The sequence below is a fragment of the Sciurus carolinensis genome, chromosome 7 (genome assembly GCF_902686445.1).
Source record: "Sciurus carolinensis chromosome 7, mSciCar1.2, whole genome shotgun sequence".
NCBI lineage: Eukaryota > Metazoa > Chordata > Mammalia > Rodentia > Sciuridae > Sciurus > Sciurus carolinensis.
In genome coordinates this window covers 129722484-129736134 of record NC_062219.1, presented here as the reverse complement: position 1 = coordinate 129736134, position 13651 = coordinate 129722484, and the positions used below count along the sequence as shown (strand labels likewise).

The following is a 13651-nucleotide window of genomic DNA, read 5'->3' as shown; positions in this document are numbered from 1 at the left end:
TGGTATTCCTCTCCTCATGACCTTGCAGGAATGTACAATTCAACCTGAGTCTTCATATCCCCTTCCTCCCTTCATTGTTGACCCCAAGGTCTGGGAAACCTACACACAATCTGTGTCCACATGCTTGCCTGTACTCATTCGCCTGAAAGACCCAACAACCTACCCAGTCCATACTCAGTATCCCCTCCCACAAAGAAGCCTCTTAGGTCTTCAACTAGTCATCCAGGATTTAAGGCAGAAAGGCATCCACCACCCCACCAATTCATCTTGTAACACTCCCATCCTGGCTGTTAAAAAGACTAATCGATCTTACCATTTGGTGCAAGATCTCTGCATCATCATCTTGGCAATTGTCTCCATCTTCTGTATTGTGCCCAATCTCTACACCTTGGTTTCCTCTATTCCCTCCTCCATCACATACTTCTCTGTGTTGGATTTGAAGGATGTATTTTCACTGTCCTTCTTAAACCTGACTCTCAGAATCTCTTTGCTTTCACCTGGTCTTATCCTCTCACTCAAGTTTCGTCACTGCTGACCTGGAAAGTTCTCCCACAGGGATTTTGGGACAGCCCTCACCTCTTTAACCAAACTCTGTCTCATGATCTCACCTCTCGAACTTCCATTTGCTTCTTCCTCTTACAGTATGTTTATGATCTTCTCCTATGTAGTCCCTCTCTCAAGTACTCCCAAGGAGATGTTGTTAATCTTCTAAATTTCCTGGCTGACAGAGGGTATAGGATCTTTCCAGCAAAGGTGCAGCTGTCCCAACCTCAGGTTATTTACTTAGAAGGGAGTCTTTCACCTGTTTTAAGTCTATCAATGTAGAGAAAAAAGCATTGTTGCAGGACATGTACACTCCACCTACCAAGAAAGAAATCCTTTCCTTTTTAGGACGAGGAGGATATTTACCATACTGGATCCCAAATTTTTCCATCCTAGCAGTCCCTTTGTGTGAGACTTCAAAGGGCACTCCAGTGAACCTCTCCTCAAACAGGTGGAAGCCCCTTTCCAGATCTTAAGGAAAACCCTTCTTCAAGACCCAGTCCTACACCTCCCTGAAATCATCAGACCATTCTACCTGTTGTTTTCTGAGAAAAGTGTGTTCACTCTGGAGTTCTTAGGATACATGATCTGTCCCATCTTCAGCCCAGTGGAAAACCTATCAAAAACATTAGACCCTAGTGTAAGAGGTTGGGCACCATGTCTTACAGTAATGACCACATAATTGGTCTTAACCCAGGAATCAAAAAATCTTTCTTTTGGGGCTCCCACTGTAGTGATCTCACCTCATTACCTGTCCAAACTTTTTATGTATAAGGGAATGCAAATTCTACCATCCTGTTGGGTGTTGGCTTTGCAAACTGCTCTTATTGAGGACTCTTCCATTTTCTTTAAAACATGCCCTCCTTTAAATCCAGCCACCCTTTTACCCCTGCCTTCCAACCTACATGCTTTAGCGACCCATAGGTGCCTTGACACTCTGGAAGAGTTATTCCCCTGCCCCTCCAATATTCAGGAGGGAGCCTTTCACATTCCTACTTTCATTTGGTTCACTGATGGGAGATCTTTCCTCCATGAAGGGATCTGACAGGCTGTGTATGCCATTGTCTCCCTGGAAAAGGTTGCAGAGTCAGGACCACTACCTAACAACACCACCAAGCATCAGATAAAGCTAATCACCCTCATACTTGCACTCACCACTGCAAATGGGGAATTCCTCTCAATCTACACTGACTCCAAATATGCATTTCAAATTATCCTTTCACATGCCACTATTGGGAAAGAGAGGGACCTTCTTAACACAAAAAGGAACTCCATCCTAAACCTCCTTGAGACTCTTTGCCTACCAGCAACCATAGGCCTTGTACTTTGCACAACCCATCAGACAGACCAATCATTCATCTCTTCAGGCAACAGTGCAGATGAAGAGGCTAGAAGAGCATTCCTCTTATCCACACCAGTCTCCATCATTACTCTCCATGATCCCTTACCTCCACCACCACCCAACAGGGAGATACTTTCTTACCACCTTTGTCTATTCCACCCCACCTTTCTTTGCTCTCACAATTTGCTAAGACTCATTTGCAACTAACCTCCTCCGACATCTTTATGAAGGAACTCTCCTCCACCTGTGAAATTTGCCTATGAACCTATCCTGCAGCCATCAGACCCCCCATTTTCCTATCTCACCAGGTCTGTGGTGCCATTCCAGTGGTAGACTTGCAACGTGACTTCACTCACATGACCAAAGGAAGAAAATCTGAATACTTTATGGTAATGGTACACAGCTCTTCAGGATGGGTTGAAGCCAACAAAAGGGCACTGTTTCTACCTTCATTCTTCATGAAATCATTCCTTGCTTTTTAGTACCTACCTCCTTCCAGTCAGATAATGGGCCTGAATTTATCTCACAAGTTACTCAAGAACTTACCAAAGCTCTTGGAGTCCCTTGGCATTTCATCAAAAGTCAGCAGGCAAAGTAGAAAGAACAAACTGAACTCTTAAAAGTGACATAACCAAAAGTTTTAGAACTTTGCCTTGACTTAGTTAAACTCCTGCCTCTTACTCTTCTGCATCTTTTCTCACTCTGAAAGAATTCTGCCAATATCTCCCCTTTTGAGCTGATGTTTGGTCGTTCCATTCTTCCCCCAGGATAATACCCCTTCCCTCCCCTCTTTCTTCTCATATATTTATTTCTCTCCTAAACCACATTTGGACATTTCTACTCATATATTTATTTTTTTCCTAAACCACATTTGGGCATTCCTATGGGGTTACACTGACTCCTCCCTGCCTAGTTGTCTGAACCCCTGGTTCAACCTCTTCAAATAGGAGACAAAATTCTTATCTCTCCTCAGGAGGCAACAGACCCTCTATCTCCCAAATGGCAGGGCCCCCATATGGTGGTCTTGGCTATGCCAATAGCTATCAAGGTGCAAGGTTTAACAGAATGTCTACACATTTCTTGGGTTAAGCTCTAATCTCAATCCACAAACTCCTCTCCAGCTTCTAATTCCACAGTCTTCTTCAAACCAATACTCTGCCACCCTGGTGGGACCTCTCCACCTCAGACTGAAGGCCATCAAGCCCTCCACCCTGCTTCCTGTTCCAGAGGCTGAGGACCAGAACACTGAAGCACCAGAGAACCACACCCAGCAATGACTGGACTGGACAGCCAGTTACAATCTTGCCTTCCCTGTCATTTTTACTATCTGTCATTTTCCTATCAGTTTTTCCCCAATATATCTGTCCAGGTGCCAGCCATTTTCTCCCTCCCAGACATGGGACAAAAACTAGAATCTCTGCAACTACTGCTGATCCAATCAAACCCACTGGGGTACGTCAGATAGACGAGGCATACAGAACCCTGCATGCCATAATCAATTGTTCACAGGAATACCCCAGATCCTATATGATCTATTTCATCCTACCCCCTACCCCTTCACCCTCTCCATTCACTGGGAACCAATCCCAGAGGATCCATTCTTAACAAAGATAGTCACAACCATACACCACATACTCAATTTAATTAACCCTCTCATGGAACAGGGATGTTGGAGATGCAGGAGAATGGGATTTGCTTATCTCCTGCCTAGAAACCTAGACTTTAAAAGATCTTTGACTTTCAACAGCACCACCTCTGAGTAGGTGGAGATCACCTCAAAATTATCAAGTGCCTCTCTTCCAATTTGCTTCCAGGTGCACATTTTCCAATGGAAGCCACACTGTGGGTTCACTAGGAAAAAGGAAGTGCTCTCAGAAAGAGTGCTGCTTCTATGTCAACCAACCAGGTATTGTTAAGGACCAGATGAAACAGCTGCAGCAGGACATGGAAAGGAGAAGAAACAAACTTACCCAAGAATCCTTGTGGCCTATTTTGGGACAATTATGGCGACTTATTCTCCCATTTATGTCCCCACTCCTTATAATTGCCACATACGGGCCTTTGTCCACTGCATGCTGAGAGTTGCACAAAATCAGATTCAAATTATTTCTAATCAGACTGTTAATCATTTTGTATTACAGGACTATCAGGACCTCATAAAGGAAGAATCAGAGCCTGGTTTCAAGTGCACTACCCTATTCAGTTTCCAACCCCCACATCCTGCAATGACATCTCCCTCCCCAGAATCAGCTCTACACTCACACCCAGCAGGAAGCAGCTACTTAAGATGGATCTTCACCCAGATGCCCAAAAGAAATTTCTTATAAAAAGAAAAACAGAGGAATGAAGGGACAATTGGTTAACAAGTCTTCAGCCATTTACTGCTCCCCTTCCATTTTTCTACTGCCATTATTCTGCCAACATTCATCATTTTACAACGTACATCATGAGCCCACAAACTTCCTTATCCAACATTGGTCCAATCATTAGCCCACCAATTTCTCATCAGTCACTGGTCAAATCCTTACTAACCCACAAACTTCCACTGCTTAAGAATAACTCCCTCACCATCCATTCTCTCTATCTCTCTTTCTCTCTCTCTCTCTCTCTTTCTCTCTCTCTGTGTCTCTGTCTCACACCCTTGAGGGCAGACCCTCTGTTCGTATGCTTCATAAAATCTCTTGAGTGAGTTCCTGTACCTGAAGTGGATCTCTGAGTGCTTTCGATAAACTATTTCAACATTAATTTTTAATTTATTTCTTTAAAAATATTTCAAAAGTGTTTTTAAAATCACATGATTCAAATTGAAAAAAAATGAGCCCTTATTAGTATTCCTCCAGGAAGTTCATTTATCTGAAAAGAGTACATAGACTTCATTCTCTTTTCCATTATGCAATTTTTAATGTGCAGACAACAGCCAATTGAATGTTTTGTATTTCTTCCTAAAACACAATTAGTCCACATTGCTTTTTTGCTGAATTTTAATACACTTTGGTTACCAGTACATATGATTCCACTTTGAACTTATCTATTTTTTAACAACTTTGATTAGATCTAGGGAAATGGATGTAAATGGGCAAAGATCTTTAAATATATTTAAATAACAAGCAAAATCCCCCCTTTACTGGATATTGTCTTTTTGTAATATAATAATGGAATAATAGTGGAATCTAAAATATTTTTAATTCTGTATCTGACATGAGCATGGATATCAACAACATTAGACCCATCAGGTCAAGAGCTGAAGAGGTGAGTAATCTTGCAGCAATTTGCCAAATTGATTTTCTGTATCTTACTAGCAGATGTTTTGGTATGAAAGAGCCTTCTCACACAAATGAGAACATCATTCCTTCCTGAAATATGGAAGGAAGAAGAATAGGAAAGTAGCTGTGTCCCTCCAGCTTCTGATGACCTCTGTCTGCTCAGGACTATCACCAGTTTTGAGATGTGAGAATGCAGCCCTTTATGACTCCCCTGCTCTTATTGGATTTTGCATCACATAGAACAACACAAAACTAACATGATTTCAAACATCCTGAAAAAATCACTGAAATAGGTAATTTCTCCATATCATTCTCTGTCACTGAGCATGACATCATGCAGCCAGATGTTCATCTCTGAATCAGTGCAAATGGGCTGAAGACTGCATAGCCAAGCATCAGAAATTCTTGTCCACTTATTGTTATGGAATCCTTCTGTAAAGAGAAGAAGAGAAAGCAGAGCATCAGAAGGAGAACAATTTGAGTAGCTTGCATCTCAGGAGGGCTTGTGTAGAGAAGATTAGAGGTATGAAGGTAGAGAATGTGCACTTGGTACTTGTAGAGGATAAATGCCATGTGTTCACTGGCCCTGCCCATGACACAGTGGAACAAAGCAGCTCTGAAGATCATGAAAAGGAGAAAAACTAAGCGAGTTATCCAGTTCCCTGGTAGAAAATAACAGTAATGGTTACTTTTACTAAGTTCTGGTGTGTTCATGCTGCTGATATTACTGATGTAAAATGGTAAACTCATACTTATCAAGAGATTGAGCATCCAAAAGAACACCAACAAGGGAAGGATGGTCCATGCCAACCTGAAATGTTGCCTCACCTGCCTAGAGACTCTAGGGATGGTGGTGATGACCTGGACCACTGTGAGGAGATTGGTGGTGCTGATGAGCAGGTCCCTGGCCACAGTCATCTGGTAAACCACAACATTACAGCTTACATCACCTTTAATCTTCCATGGTTCTTTGTGGTCCTCAAAATCAAGTCAAGCTGAAAATTCTTTCCTGACAAAATCCTTAGGTTACAGTGGAATCAGCTGAAGATATCCAGCATCAAGTGTCTTAAAGAGATGTGTGCATGGTGGGTGCTCAAGAGAGGCAACAGCATGATATTCTACAGGGTTTTCAACAGAGGTGGACTTCTGACAAAGTGACCCCAGGAGCCACTGAAGGACACTCAGTCTCTTCTAGAAGTTCTGCTACCTAGCAACATTAGGAGAAAAGGGTCATTGCATGTTGTGCTTTTGGGGAACTAAGGTCCTTCATAGACTAAGGATGCCAATGATGGCTGCAGTTGGCACAGCAGGTTGAACACCAACGTGAGTAGAGCTGCTCACACGGGATCAGGATGCACTTTTCTGCTGTGGCAGAATCTTGACGGGATTCCATTTCAGCCAAATCTGCAACTTGTGCCACCTTGTTCTCTCCTCCAACATGGTCAATCCTGGGCTGCTTTGCTCTTTCGCAGTCTAAGCTGATGTTCAGATTTCAGGCCTGGATAGCATGTTACTCTTTACACCCACTTCCTTGAATCCCAGTTCTTACATTGGAATGTCTTTTGAACTATGGGCAATTACATCAGAATAAAAGAAACCAGGGTGAGATGCCACCAGGGGATTTCCATATGGTGTGTGTAGGGACAGTGGCTTTCTGCAAATTTCCCCACTGTTTCCTGCTGAATGTGAAAAGGGTGCTTTAGATGTCTGCTCTGCTTGTCTCTGACAACATAAAGTGCATGAACACAGGCCTCTGCCCAGACTTTGATCAGGGGTACCTTATCCTTCCTTTCAAACCTTGCCCTTAAGACTGGGGTGATTATTGCCTATAGCATTGCATAGTGAAAAGGAGTAGTGCACCCTAAATGCCCAGCACATGGTGAAATATGCCAGGAAATTTAAGGACAAACACAGCAGCATTAAATAACCAGTCTTGAATAACAACTCATATTGTAGTAAAAAAATGCTGTCTTGAAAATTAATAACTGCAAAAATGACTGTACTAATACATCTCAATATCACGCCTTCAACATCTAATCTGCCCTTCTTTATTAGTCACGTTTTTTCTGTTTACTGAGGCTTTCTCATGTTTTCATGGCTCTTACTTTCTTCTAATTCCAAAGCTATGAATCATGACTGGAAGCAGACTCAGAGACATCTGATAAGTGACTCTATGATTCTGACTAAAGAGAAGAATGTCAGAAGATGGAGGTGTGATTTCTGTCCAGATTGTCTGGGGCAAAGATACAGTATACTCTTTTCAAAGGCAGGTTTTGCACTTTGACAAATATAATCCCCATGGGAACCTAAAAAACCAACAGCTTAGGCATATGAATGCATCCATCAGACCTGGTTTTCTCAATTTAACACTGAGATTTCTGCTCAATGATGCATATGCCAGTGTAAAACTGAAGGAAGTTAGCTCATTTTACAGTAATTCTCTCCCTGGGTGTTGCACACTAGGACTTCTTGAAAGGGCAAATGTCATTTTCAATCTTAATAGTTGTTCACAGTTCTCCATCACACAGGTATATGAGGAATGTGATTGGCTTGCAATAAAGCATCATAGTGTGTGTGAGAAAAGAATAGTTCAAGGAAGATTCAGGAAGGACAATTTCAGATTAAACAGAAACACACTTATGAACTAGCAACATAATGCAAAAGCTCACCATGGTCCATCCTGGATATACAGAAATGTGCCAAAAATGAAATATGCTAATATAACTGTAGCTAATTAATGAAAGAGTTATAATACAGGTGAAATTGGAGACTGCAGAAAACATTTTTATAGAAACAAGAGAGGTCCTGTACTTTCTGGTTCCTTAAAGAAATCAAGGAAGTAACTTTATGCAAGACCCTTCCCAGATCCTCAACTCAGGGACAGAGACACCTGAACCTTTCTGGAGAAACATGTGTGGAAATGGTCCCCTCCATCCCTCTGGTCTCAGGCAATTGCCTAAAGGTCAGGGGAAGAGCAAATTCTAAGTCTCAGGACCCTCTCAGCAATTCTCTTTCCTAGTCACAGGGAGAGTAAGATCTGTGCTGCTGAGGAAATGTCACCTGGCACCATGAGGAACCCAGAACACTCAGGTCCACTCACCTTGGTGACTGTGCTGCAGACAAGTTCTGTGCTGATCCTTTTGACAAGGGGCAGCTTCCCAGATCCCATTTGTACCCTCTGGATTTGTGGAGCTCCTGCCTACCATGAACCACCACCAGGACTCCAGTTGTCACTGTTGACACCTGTCAGGGAGAAACAAAGTCCTGAAGAACCTCAGTCTGTGAAGGATGACTTTCCCTCTCCCTCCAGAGTTACTATGTGGATGACTCAGAAGTCATGCCAGGCTTAATTGGGGATTAATTATTTTAATAGAAGTTTGTGCAATGAGAAAGTGAACAACCAGCCAAACTTCTGTATCTGAATTCCCATGTCTTGCCTTCTCTTCTCCTTCCCAGAGGTGCAGAGTTGAAACAGAATGGGTCCAGCTCCTGAGACACAGAATGTCACTTCCCCTCATATTCATGGCCTTCTCCAGGCATAGGGATGTGGCACGTGATGACCAGCACTGGGAACTCTGCTTTCAGAACAAGCCACAACCAGCACTTGTGCAGGATGGAGTCACCTTGCTGTATCTATGTACACTGAGGTCACACTGCTGCCCTGGATGGTTGTTTCATTCCTCATATGTGAAACAGTAAGTGAGCCTAGAAACTCTGAATGATCCTCCCAACCGTCCTTAAGAACATCAGTCCTGAATGTGAAGATCAAGGAAACCTCTGTGATCATCTATAGACAAGTATAATCCTTCAATATGTTCATTCTGCTACCATCCTGGTCCCTGATCAAATGACACAAAAGACACAAACATGTTGGGCTCAAGGCTGAGCTGAGAAGGGCATTGGTTCTCCACCCATGAGAGCAGCACAGGGTTGGATGGGAGTCAGGGTCCTGATCACTGGCCCCTCATCCCTTGTGACACTGTTCTCTTACCCAGGGGTACACTTGGTACAAAGGAGACCCTAAAATCACTTGTGCATCAATGAAAGATGAGCCCTTGGAGTAGAGCACTATTTTGGATCATTTGGATTAGAAGATGTCTCAGGAATGAAAGCAGGAAAATCATATTGTTTATTCAATGCAACTAACATCCTGGTTAGAGTTCTAAATGCCATTTTCTGATACAAAGGAAGGAGGCTGTTTAACACAGAGCTTGTTTCAGGGATAATTCAGGGAAAGGTTAGATGAACCTGGAGTGTATTTTATGTCACAAAGTAAGGATGAACCCAAGAGTGATGGGCATGCCAACTAGGGGGCAAGCTTGCAGGATCTGCCACCCTTTGTGATTGAACCTGAAAATCACACTGAGTCATGACATGAAGTGATATCACCTTCCCTATCAACTAAGAACACAAAGGTCCACAATGGAAATGGGGAATCAGAAAGAAGAAGCTCTAACTTCCATGTGACATCCAACAAATAAGCACAAAAGGAAAAAGGGAAAATGAAATTTGAAAATCATATCTTGGCAACATCATGACAGTAATTTCTTCAGGAAGAGACCATCAGTGGAGGCTAAGAGTAGTGGGTGAGGGTTTATGTGTCCCAGGAATTCCACATGGCCTCAAAATATCTCCCCAATGCCTCACTCATGACAAAGGATGCAACAGTCACATTGTGTTGGACACCAAGCGGATGCCCATGGCCACCAAAGGATGACAGTGCAATGCAGGCAGGTCTCTCTGGCAGCACAAGACCCAGAAAGTTCAGTCAGCCCTCAGCCCTTCCCTGCTGTGCCTGCAAGGCCTCTCCTGAGCTGAAGCACTGAGAAAAGTCAGTTGAAGGGAAATTCCAAAAAAGGTTCCACGTTTTTCAAAACCTTCCCTGTAATTAAAGGCAAAGGAGGACTCAGGAGTTTTAGAGGATAAGGATCCTAAAGAGACATGACATCTCAAGGCTGTAGTGGAGGATTTGGGATTACCTTTTGACACAAATAATGTGAATGGTATAGTGGGTAAAAATCTAAATATGTTTTTACAAGGAATTTACTGATTTTAATTATTGCACTCAGGTCCTGTGAGACATTGTTTGCTTTTTAAGAAATAAACACTGAAGTTGGGCGTGGTGGCACACACCTGTAGTCCAGTTACCTGGGGAGTGGGGCAGGAGCATCACAAGCTCCAGGCCAGCTCAGCGACTCAGTGAGGCACTAAGGCTGAGTGATACACTGTCTGAAAATAGAGTGTGGGGGGAGCTCAGAGGTGAAGAGCTCCTGAGATCAATCCCAGGGTAAGAAAGAGAGTGAGAGAGAGAGAGAGAGAGAGAGAGAGAGAGAGAGAGAGAGAGAGAGAGAGAAATGAAGAAGAAGAAGAAGAAGAAGAAGAAGAAGAAGAAGAAGAAGAAGAAGAAGAAGAAGAAGAAGAAGGAGGAGGAGGAGATATGGAGGGAGGGAGGGAGGGAGGGAGAAAGGAAGGAAGGAAGGAAGGAAGGAAGGAAGGAAGGAAGGAAGGAAGGAAGGAAGGAAGGAAGGAAAGCAGACAAAGAGAAATATGTGAATGGTGTGACTATGCTCAGGACTGAGTGAGGAAGGCCAGGTTCACAGGCAGAGAGGTGTGCAGGAGGGTGGTAGGTTGGCAACCTGCCCTGAGGGCAGACTGTCCTGAGGCCCCTGAGATCCAGATGCCCAGCACAGACCTATGGAGCTGCCTCTCCAGAGCAAATGCCACTGCACACAGTCTCACAGTCCCCATCAGGGCTGCCTGGGCCATGAGCACCTCCCATGCAGACCTCAGCACCCACCCCACCTGGGAGCTCTTGGACCTGGTCCTCTGCACAAAACCCGTGGACTCTGCTTCCCATTCTGTCCTAACACTGTGGGAGGGAAGCCCTGCCCTCTCTCTGCCTGGATCATTACCAGATCCTCAGCTGTCAGAGTAGAGAAGGACTCAGGAAGAAGGCATGACAGCACAGCCATGGCTCTCTGAGGGGATGGACAACCAGGAAGGAGGAAGCAGGGCAGGGGGCACAGCAGTAAAGATCTCCCCTCACTCAGCAGGAATCTCCCTGATCTGCATGGAGCCCTGTCCCTGCCTGCCTTCCCCTCCCTTCCTCTGTGGTGTATCCTGCTGTCCTGTGGGTGGGCTCACTGTTTCTTCTCACTTTCCTCATGTGTTTCATTCACTTGTCATCTTCTCCTCTGGAGAGTTCAGTTTGGTTGGCTGGTTTGGATTTTGGCTTGTTTCTGGTTACCCTTCCTCTCCCTCTCGCCCCTCCTGTAACCAGTCCTGTTCTTCTCCAGCTGTGCTACTTTGGCTGTTTATTTCTCTCCTATGGTGCACCTGCCTCATCTCTGCTGTGTCTCGTGCACATTCTGCAGGTCCCTCATGTTGTCTGCCTGTATTCCCATCTCCTGAGGACAGCATTCCTGTAGCTCCTGGAGCTCCTTCCTGTTACAGGGCCCACCTCACCTTTCCTGTTTTGGGGTCCCCAGTGCTATGGGTGGCCTGTGCACACCTGCTTCACTCCAGGATGTGACTCCCAGCTGTGGACATGGGCTGCAGTGGTCCCTGCTGACCCTGCTTCCTGTTGAGTGGTGACTGTGCTGGGATGTCCTAGGGCACCAGGTGCTGTCCCTTCTGTTTTCACTGTTTGCTTCCCTCTCTGAGAGCTTCTGGGATCACTGGGACACCAAGTTCACAGCTGGAGGCTCTGCTGGAGCTGAACCACATGAAACATAAGGAAGGTCTCTGGCTCCTCCACAAACCAGCCTGCCATCATCAGCAGCCCTCTATCACAGAGAGCCCAGGGACAGCAGGACAGAGCTGTGACTGGGGGATACTCTCTGGGTCCATTTTGATTCGGCCCTACCTGTGTGTGTCAAGGAAGATAATTAAAAATGAAACTGGCCATGCAATGTGGCACACCCTCATAATCCCAGTGACCCAGGAGGCTGAGTCAGGCAGATCATAAATTCTAAGCCAGTTTCAGCAAAATTGAGGCACCGACTTAGTCTTACAGAACATCAGCACTAATCCCATTTTTAGTAGAGAAAACTGGGGCTGAGATGACACAGCTATGTGAATCATCAGGTTAGACCCAGGCGGGGCATCATGCATCATCTGAAGGCAGAACATGGCCTTGTGAACAGTTTACAAATGTCATTCGGAATTCCAGAGAGGCACCCCACCCAACCAGTGGTGTTCACATTAGTCAGTCTAAAAGAAAAGACAGTGACGTAGAAGGTGTCTGAAAGCTCTCTCACATTCATGGTAGAGCTTTGGAGACTAGCAAGGTGAAGAGAGGAAAAGGAAAATGGAAAGGAGGCCCTAAACCTGGGTGACCACAACATGGAAGTGCTTTATAAAGACAGTGGGCATCCAGGAATCCATGTTGACATTCCAACCCAGGTTATTCTCAATTCTTACCCCAAAGCCACTGTTTAGTCCATCATGGTCTTGTTTATTTACTTTGCTGAATGCACTGGTGCAGATCTCAGCCTCCTAGCTTGTCAAGGGAGTACACAGGGCTGTAAGACTGGGGCTGGTATCCCTAGGCTCCCTGGAACTGAACCTATGCTTAAGCCCAGATTCATGCAGATGGAGCCACTGGAGACCATCAAGATAGGCACACATGTAAGGCAGCCCTGGAAGATGGCAGCAGGTGTGGGGAGGAGCCCTGAGGAAAGGCATCCCAAGTACACAGAACATGGGTAGCTCTGGGGATCACTCAAACACCTGGGTTCTTCTTTATGTCCCATAAATGTCTTTCTGGGACATTTATGAGTGGTCTGAGCTGAGTACCAGGTGAGAGGTGAGAGTGAAGAGGTTCACTTGGAAGAGTGAAATCCTATCAATATGAAGGTAGAACTGATCTCCAGAGGCTGAGTAGGATAGGGAAGGGAGAGAGGGAGGATTGACAGCAGGTCCCTGGAACAGCTGGAGAGAAGGACTGAGTTCCATGCTGTACAGCATAGCGGGGAGGCCATGGTCCCTAGTGACCTGCCACATTTTCTTTGAAGGACCAAGGAGAGAAGTGTGAGGTCTCTAAACAGAAAGAGATGAGGAGAGGGGGAATGGCAGCTACCCTATCATGACCAGTACACAGGTACACACCTGCTGGGATTTCCCTGCAGTCCACAAGTAAGTGCAACCCCTACATGTTTATCAACAGGTTTTAAAAGAACTCTTATAAGCACTGAAAAATAGAGGGAAAGAAAGAAAGAAAGAAGGAAGAAAAAGAAAGAAAGAAAGAAAGAAAGAAAGAAAGAAAGAAAGAAAGAAAGAAAGAAAGATAGAAAGAAAGGAAGGAAGGAAGGAAGGAAGGAAGAAAGAAAGGAAGAAAGAAAGAAAAATGGAAAGAAGGAAGGAAGGAAAGTAAGAAATGGAAAACCAGGAAAGAAGAAAGTAAATGTAAGAGGGAGGGAGATCCATCAACATGGAGTGATAATGTCAAAGCAGCCCTGCTCATAGCAGATGGAGAGGACAGATGTTGGTGAATCTGGCTGCT

The 13651-nt window shown here is 44.6% G+C and overlaps 1 pseudogene; it reads right to left on the bottom strand.

The window, feature by feature from the left end:
- LOC124989414 (growth arrest-specific protein 7-like) overlaps positions 1-8317 on the bottom strand; it is a 64896-nt pseudogene extending 56579 nt beyond the window's left edge.
- Positions 8318-13651: the final 5334 nt, after the last annotated feature.